Consider the following 9,323-nt stretch of genomic DNA (forward strand, 5'->3'; position numbering starts at 1 on the left):
CATTCTTTGACCCATTGGTTTTTCATGAATGTGTTAATTTCCACATATTTTTGAATTTTCCAGCTTTCCTTCTGTTATTGATTTCTAGTTTCATACCATGTGGTCATAAAACATACTTGATATGATTTCAATCTTTCTAAATTTGCTAAGGTTTTTTTTGTGGCCTATCTTATGATCTGTCCTGGACAATGTTCATGTGCACTTAAGAAGATGCATATTCTGCTGCTTTTGGATAGAATGTTCTGTATATGTCTGTTAGGTCCATTTGGTCTAAAGTATGGTTCAAGTATGATGTTTCTTTGTTGATTTTGTGACTGGGTGATCTATCCATTATTGAAAGTGGGGTATGCAAGTCCCTATTATTATTACATTGTTGTCTATTTCTCCCTTCAGATCTGTTAGTATTTGCTTAATATATTTAGGTACTCCAAAGATGAGTGCATATATATTTATGATTTGTTATATCTTCTTGATGAATTGACTCTTTTATCATTATATAATGAACTTTTTTTGTCTGTTGTTACTATTTTTGGTTTAAAGTCTATTTTGGCTGATATAGGTATAGCTTCTCTTGCTCTCTTTGGTTTCCACTTGAATGGAATATTTTTTTCATCTCTTGACTTGAACTTATGTGTGTTCTTAAAACTGAGAATTGGTGTAATTTCTTCCTTAAATGTTTGGTAGAATTCACAAGCAAACTCATCTGAGCCTGATGCCTTCATTTTGGTAGGTTATTAATTATTGATTCAATTTTAAAATATATATTTATAGACATTGAGATTATCTCTTCTTCTTGTGTGAGTTTGGCAGATTGTGTCTTTCAAGTAATTAGCCCATTTCACCTAGGTTATCAAATTTGTGGGCATAGAGTTGTTCACAGCATTCTTTTGTTATTCTTTTAATGTCCATGGGATCTGTAGTGATGACCCCTTTTCCAGGTCTGACATTAGTAATTTGTGTCCTCTCTCCTTTTTTCTTAGTTAGCTTGGCTAGAGGCTTATCAATTTTTTGGCTCTCTTCAAAGAACCAATTTATTTCACTGATTTTCTCTATTGATTTTCTCTTTTCCATTTCATTGATTTCTACTCTTATTTTTATTACTTATTTTCTTCTGCTTGCTTTGGATTTAGTTTGTTCTTCTCTTTCTAGTTTCCTAAGGTGACAACTTTGATTATTGACTTTAAACCTTTCTTCTTTTCTAACATATGCATTCAATGCTATAAATTTCCCTCCAGGCACTGCTTTTGATAAATTTCACTTAGTTCAAAATATTAAAAAACTTCCCTTGAGATAGCTGCTTTGACCCATATGTCAGTTAAAAGTGTGTGTTTTATTGCCAAATATTTTGGGATTTTCAAGCTATCTTTCTGTTACTGATTTCTAGTTTAATTCCATTGTGGTCTGACAGCAGACATTGTATTATGTGTGTTGTTTTAATTTTGTTAATAGGCATTTTGTGGCCTAGAATGTGGTGTGTATTGATGAATATTCTATATGAACTTCAGAAGAGTGTATATTCCACCATTGTTGGATGAAGTAGTCAATAGATGTCCACTATATCCAGTTAGTTGATGGTGGCGGTGAGTTCAACTATGTCTTTACTGATTTTCTGCCTGCTGGATCTGTTCATTTCTGAGTGGGCTTTTTAAGTCTCCCCTTTTAAGAGTGGTTTCATCTATGTCTTCTTGCAGATTTTGCTTCACATATTTAGACGCTTTTTTGGTGGGTGCATATGTGCTAAGTATTGTTATGTCCTCCTAGAGAATTGACCCCTTTATCTTTCTGTAATGCATTACTTTATTGTGTTAACTTTCCTTGCTCTGAACCTTATGTATTTTGAAAGTAATTTTTATTGAAATGTAATTTATGTACAATAAAATGCACCCCTTTTAAGTGTATAGTTCAATGAGTTTTGACAAATGTAAGCAATCAGGTGACCTCAATTCCAGTCCAAATCTGGAATGTTTTGATCACCCCACAGTTCCCTTGTGATCTTTTGCAATCAATCATCCATCCTTTGACCCAATTATATTCTGGTCTAATATCTATCACTACAATTAGAATCCCTGTTTTTGAACTTAATACAAATGTGAATCATATAGTATATACTTATTTGTAGTTTTTGTGTTCTTTTGCTCAGCATAATGTTTTGAGATTCATCCACATAGTTGTTTGTGTTGGTAGTATGTTCCTTTTGATTTCTGAGTAGGTATTACAAATAATGGTACTATGAATATTTTTATATGTGTTTTCTTGTGCATTATGTACACATTTCTCTTGGGTAAATACCTAGGAGTAAAATTTCTGAGTCCTAGAGTATGCTTATATTCTAATATAGTAGATATTACCAAAGATATTTCCAAAGCAGTCATACCAAATTACGTGCCTACAAGTAGTGTATGAGAAGTCTAGTTTTTTCACATCCTTACCAACACTAATATAGACAGTATTTTTTTTTTTTTTTTGACTTAGGAAGATTTGCCCTGAGCTAACATCTCTGACAATCTTCCTCTATTTTGCATGTGGGTCCCCGCCACAGTATGGCCACTGACAAGTGGTGTAGGTCTCTGCCTGGGAACTGAACCCGGGCTGCTGAAGTGGAGTGCACTATTGCTCTATTCTATTGTGAAATTCTTTTAAATTTAGATCCACAATAGCCTGGAAACAATTTTTGTATTTGGTATGAAGTAGATATATTCCAAATATTTGGAAAGTGAGCAACACATTTCTAAGGAACAAATGGGTCAAATAGGAAATCACAAGGAAAATAAGAAAATATTTTGAATTCAAATGAAAAGATAGCATATCAAAATTAGTAATATGCTACGAAAGCATACTGAAAATATTTATAGCATTAAATCCTTGTATTAAAAAAGAACTAAGGTACCAAATTAGTGATCTAAGCTTCCAACATAAGGACATAGGAAAAGAAGAGCAAATTAAAGCAAGAGAAAGAAAGGAAGTGACAAAAGGAGCAAAAATCAATGAAACTGAGAACAGCAAATGAAACAGAAAAATCATTGAAACAAAAGTTGGTTGTTTGAAAAACTAAATAAAATAGATAAACTTTTAGTCAGCATGAGTAAGGGAGAAAAAGGAGAAAAAATACAAAATATAAATATCAGGAAAGAAATAAGGAATATTGCTGCAGACCCCTACAGACATAAAAGAAGAATAATGGAATATTATGAACAACTCTGTGCCCATAAATGCTACAACTTATATAAAATGGATAAATCTGTTGGAAGATACAACTTCCAAAGCTCACTCACAAAGAACAGATAACTTGAATAGTAGTTTTTATTAAGATATTGAATTTGCAGTTAAAACTCTTCTGACAAAGAAAACTCTGGGACAATATGGCTTTACTGGTTAATTATAAGAAGCACATAAGGAATAAATAATACTAATTCTATGCAAACCATTCCAGCATATTGAAGAGGAAGAAATACTTCCTAATTTATTTTCTGAGGCCCTGATACAAAGACCAGATAAAGATATTATAAGAAAACTACAGACCAATATCCCACAAGAACATAGACACTAAAATCCTTAAAAATACAAACAAATGAAATCTAACAATACAGTATATGAAAAAGATAATGCATCACCATCGAGTGGAGTTTATTATGGGAATGAGAAGCTGTTTCAGCATTCAAACAGTAAATCTAAATGATCACATTAACAAACTGAAGGAAAAAAACTATATGTTTAAAAAAACATGTTGTGAGACTTCAAAGAAAGCATTTAATTAAAGCTGTATTCCAAACTGTTTTTGTGGACATGTGTATTGTCACATTGCTACCAAGTGGTCCTTTGCTATTAAAAAGAGAGATTTAGCTGAAAAGAAGGATCATTTCAATAGGTGCAGAAAAAGCCTTTGACAAAAATTCCAACATTAGTTTAACCAATTTATGATTAAAACTCTCAGCAAACTGGGAATAGAAGGAAACTTCCTTAACCTGATGGAAGAGTAACTTTTAAAAAACTATAGCTAATGTTATACTTAATGGTGAAAGATTGAATACTTTCTCCCTAATATCAAAAACAAAGTAAAAATGTTTGTTCTCACCAGTCTCATTCAACATTGTACTGGAAGTCCTAGGAAGTGGAAAAGGGAAAGAAAAAGAAATAAAAAGTATAGAGATTGGAAAGTAAGAAATTAACCCATCTCTATTCATAGGCAACATAACTGTCTATGTAGAAAATCCCAAAGAACATTAAAAAAGGTTCTAGAAGCAATAAGTGAGTTTAGTAAAGTCATAAGATACAAGGTCAATATATTAAAAATTGTTATTCTGTATATAAATGTAAAAATATTAATATATTAAAATTATATTTATATAAGCTAGCAATAAACATATGGAAAGTGAATAAACACTTTAAAGTACCATTTACAATAGCACCAAACCATTAAATACTTAAGTATAAATCTTACACAATATATACAGTATCTATACCTTGAAAATCACAAAACACTGATTAAAGATACCATAGGGATTTAAAGAAATAGATAGATACAACATGTTCATGGATTGGAAGAGTCAATATTGTTAAGATTTTGACTCTTCTGAAACTTATCTACAGATTCAACACAATTCCAATAAGATTTTTTGGGGTACAAATTGACAAAGTGATTGGAAAATTTTTATGTAAAGGCAAGAAGCTAAAAAAGCAAAATTGAATTTGGAAACAAAGAACAAAGTAGGAGGACTCATAGTGCCTGATTTCTAGACTTCCTATGAAGTTAAAATAATCAGGAAATTGTGGTATTAGAGAAGAGATAGAAATACAGATCAGTATAGGGAGTATAGAATAGCATACAGACTCCAGACATAGATACACTCATGTATTTTCCATTGATCATTGACAAAGTGTAAAGACAATTCAGTGGGGAAAGTCTTTTCAACCAGTGGTACTGGAAAAATTGGATTTCCATATGCAAAAAAAAAAAAAGAGCAATTCATATCTTGCACTCTCTACAACAATTTACTGGAAATAATTATATACCTAAATATTTGTTTGCGTATTGATAAAATCCCAACGACATCCTGCTTCGTGGAGTCAGAGAAATCCCAGGGCAGGAAGCAAGGAGCATGTGGAGCAGAATTGAGGTGAGGTACTGTCAGGTTGTATCTACTAAAGCTAGTTGAAATCAGGGCAGAGCTGGTTACTGCAGCTATGGCTGGAATAAGACATGAGGCTGAGAGAACTGAAAATTGTGCACAAGAAGTGTCTCATATAGTTCTTAAGGGAGGAATAGTTCTACCAGGGGATGTAACAATGGTTTCATTGAATTGGATGTTGAGCCTACCACCTGGACATTTTGTGGTTCTTATGTGAACCGATGTACAAGGAGCAGGGTTGCCATTTTCCCTGGGCCGGTGATATTGATCACGAAGGGAAAGCTAGGCTGTTTTACCCAAAGCAGAGCAGAGAGGACCATGTCTATAATTCTGGGGAATTCTTTGAGTGCCACTTAGTGTTGTCATGTCTAACAATAAATGTTAATGAAAACTATAACGGCTCACTAAGGCAAGACCAATGAGGATGCAGATTCCCCAGGAATGAAGGTTTGCATTGTACCACTATGTCAAGAACCCCATCCAGCTGAGATGATGGCCGAGGAGAACAATAAATGTGTAGTGAAAGAAGGAATTATAAATGTCAGCTATAGCTCTGTGATCAATGGCAGCATAAGGAAGAGCTGGAGACTAGGAGTTATGTGACACATATGAAGGATAGTGGAGATGATGGTGGTGGTGGATTGCTCTTAAGGTTTTTCTAGAGAGGTAAGGAGGTAGAAGAAGCTCAATGGGATTCAAACTGGCTTTCCTTTTCTATCTTGGCTTGAGGAAGAATTGAACATGATCTGGGAGAGTTTATCTTTTGTCTTATTCCAGTACTTTCTATATATCTGCATATGGTTGGGTCACACAGATCTAAACCTTGTTAGTCACAGGCTTATCATTCCTCTAGGGCAGATTTATGGGGAACTGGATTGTAGCGAGAGATTCTTCCACCCCAGGAATCTTTCCAAAATATGTCTTTCATGGCACTTCGTTAAAGACCACTCGTGGTTTTTTACCCACAAGATAAAGCCTTCCCCAATCTAAGATGTTTTAGGATATTCAGAGTCTGGTCCCAGCTTGTTTTCCAAGTTTCTCCAACCATCTTCCTTCACCTCCCAAAATGTAGGCTCCAACCCCACAGGACTACTCTCCGTTCCCTAAACAGGCAGGGATTAAGCATCCATACATGAGTTTCTCTTCATCTCCATCTTCCCTCAAATTATAATCAGAACTGTAATCAGTCACTGTACCTGTAATCAGTCACTGCTCCTGGTCTGAGATCATTTGCACCAGAGAGATCATAGGTGTTTACTTTGTCTTTAATGTGTTCCTCCAGGATCTAGACTCCTCTGGGATCCCGGGCCCCTTAGGCCCAAGAACGTGTAGAATGGGAGATGTGAGAAGGGATGTGTCAGACACAGGTGATGACTATAGAGGCTATTTCACATGCGTTAGTGAGTAAAGGAGAGGAGAATCTTGGGTCAGGATCTTGGAGTCACCCTCAGACACCCTGGGTAAGTTGGGCAGAGGGTGAATGAGCTGGTCCCTTAGGGCCCTTCTAAACTGAGGGTCTTGTTTGCCCAGGTTGTATGATGTTCTGCATGAGAGATTTCAGGTGTGGTAACCTGCCTCTTCTCCACCTCTCAGCCTCCCAAGATTTCTCCACATTCTAGAAATACTTTAATGTTACCCAGTTGCACTCCTTTTATTACTAATAGCATTTATAAATATTACTGTATAATGTATTCCCACAATGTTGTATAATTTCAACACAATGATAGCTCTTGTGGTAGACTTTAATGTAAGGGTTCTGGGCCTTTCATTTATTTCAGAATCATTTCAAAGCTATAAAAACTTTGCACGGACCTCTTATCAGAGATTGTGATTAAATTTATCTGATGGGGCCAAGTAATCTTTATTTTTAAATGCATTATACGTCCTTGTTACTCACTGTGTCATCCATGGACCACAGCATGGGCATTACCTGGGTACTGATAAAAATGTAGAAGCTGGACTACTGAATCAGAATCAGTGTTTTACTAGAACTTCCAGGTGATTTGCATGGACATTAAATTTTAGAGTCACTGCCCTAGGTGATTTTTATGTGCAGGCCAGGCTGAGTACTAGTGACTTAATGGGTGAAGAAGATGAGAGGCTCCTTGCATCATCAGTGATAGCATTTGAAAATTCTGTCTCTGGTTTGTGATCCCTAGTCATACTCTTGACATAAGAGTCGGGTCCCAGTCATGTACCAGGCAAGGAAAATTCTGCAAAACCAGGTGTATGATTTTCCCTAGATGTTTTTTCCCAGTGTAATGCCAGTGTGTAATGTCCAAGTATAAAAACTGTTAATGTGGCTGGATCACACAGCATCAGGGGAGTGAAACTCCCAACAGTTGGACTCAGCTATGTCTGTAATGAAGAAGCTTCCAACATCTCTCAATGCTTCTCCTCTTCTTTCTTTGTCAGTTTTGAGGCACACTGAGGTGTATTAGTCAGGGTTTCCCAGAGAAACAGAACCAATATGAGATTATATCTATATCTAATTCTATATCTATCTATACACACACACACACACACATATATATTATCTATATCATCTATAGTAGTGAAAAGAATAATGTATCTGGGGCACCCAACATTTTACACGGGTACAAAATTACATCCATAAATTCTGTAATAAAGTGTCAAATTTAGTGCTAAATAGTTGAGGCTAGTGAGTTCTTGTTCTGGGAGGATTTAGTAGGAGTAGTAATTCTAACTTAAAGGGATTTTTGCTGCCTTTCAAGCTGTAGGAATGCATGTCTCAGCCTGAAGCACAGCCAATAAATATTTCTGGAGCATCAGCTGCATCCAGGTACTGTGCCAGGTGCTATCTCTGCTGCAGTCGTGAGGGCAGACATGGCCTTTCCTGCATGGAGTTTACCATCCTATAGTGAAGACAGTTATAAACAAATATTCCCAATAGCATTGAGTGCTAAGGGGCAAGCACAGGATGCTGTGGAACATAGCAGTTTGTTCTCACCTAGTCTGGAGTAAGAGGGAAGGTTTAGCTGGTAAGTGACATGTACTATATCTGAAGGATAAGTAAGGGCAAGCCGGTGAAAAGGGAGCAGAGGGAAGAAGATGCCAGGCAAGAGGAACAGAAAACGACAAAGGCTGGAGGCAAGATTGTTGCTTTTAAGTCCAGTATTGCTGTCAAGGGAGATGTAAGTGTCATTGTGAGGCTAGCTGAAGTTGCGGAGATAGGCAAGGGTCATGAAGCACCTTTTGAAAGGCATTTTGCCTTGAAACGAATTTCACCTGTATCTTAAGAGCAATTTGAATCTATGAAAAGTTTAAGGAGAAAGATGATCAGATTTTCATCTTAGAATACCTCTGTGTAAATGAAGGATATTGAAGGAGGAGCGTTCAAGCATGGAAACAGCGAGATGATTTGAGATTATTCCCATAGTACAGACAAGATATGATGTCAGCCTGGTGTATAGTAGTGACAGTGGAGATAATGAGTGGATGAATGAGAAAGAGAATTAAGTGGCAGAATTTGTTGGACTTTCTGACATTGGATGTTGATGATGAGAGAAAGGAGTGAATGTAAGAAAACACTCAGAGTTTTTACTGGAGCCTCTGGATCCTTTTACTGAGATATGGGAAACTGGAGGAGCTGGGGATGGGAGAGGAGCAAGGGGAGATCACGAGTTTCTCTGGGGATATGTTGAGCTGAAAATGCATGTGGTACATCCACAAGATAATCATAAGAAACTGAGTATACAGTTTTGTAGGGGAGAGAGTCATCTATAGCTGAAGTTTAAGAGGTAATCAAAGCCATTTAAGTGGATGGGTTTTTCTTGGTGGTATATGTGGAATTACAAGAGAAGAGTGTTTAGGAAAAAGCCCTGAGGAACATCAACATGTAAGATATTGACAAAGCAGGAGTCAATCATAGTTACTGAGGCTGTCTGGCCAGGGAGGTATGAGGAAAACTGATACATTTTGTGTCTCAGAAACTAATGGAGAAGAGCGTTTTAGAAAGGATGGAATATTGGGACCTGTTAAAGAGAAGTAAAGAAAATAAATCATTTTCAATCACAGAAGTTCTGATTATAGAGATTTGGAGTATAAAGATTGTAATTATTGTGATGAAGTTGATAAGTATTTTTGCAGAACATCTAACAGACCATGTATCGTGGAAATGTGTTTATTTTTACATTCATGTTTTAATGGACACTATTATTTCTTCCCAAGGATATT

This window comes from Equus asinus, chromosome 13 (genome assembly GCF_041296235.1).
Source record: "Equus asinus isolate D_3611 breed Donkey chromosome 13, EquAss-T2T_v2, whole genome shotgun sequence".
Lineage (NCBI taxonomy): Eukaryota > Metazoa > Chordata > Mammalia > Perissodactyla > Equidae > Equus > Equus asinus.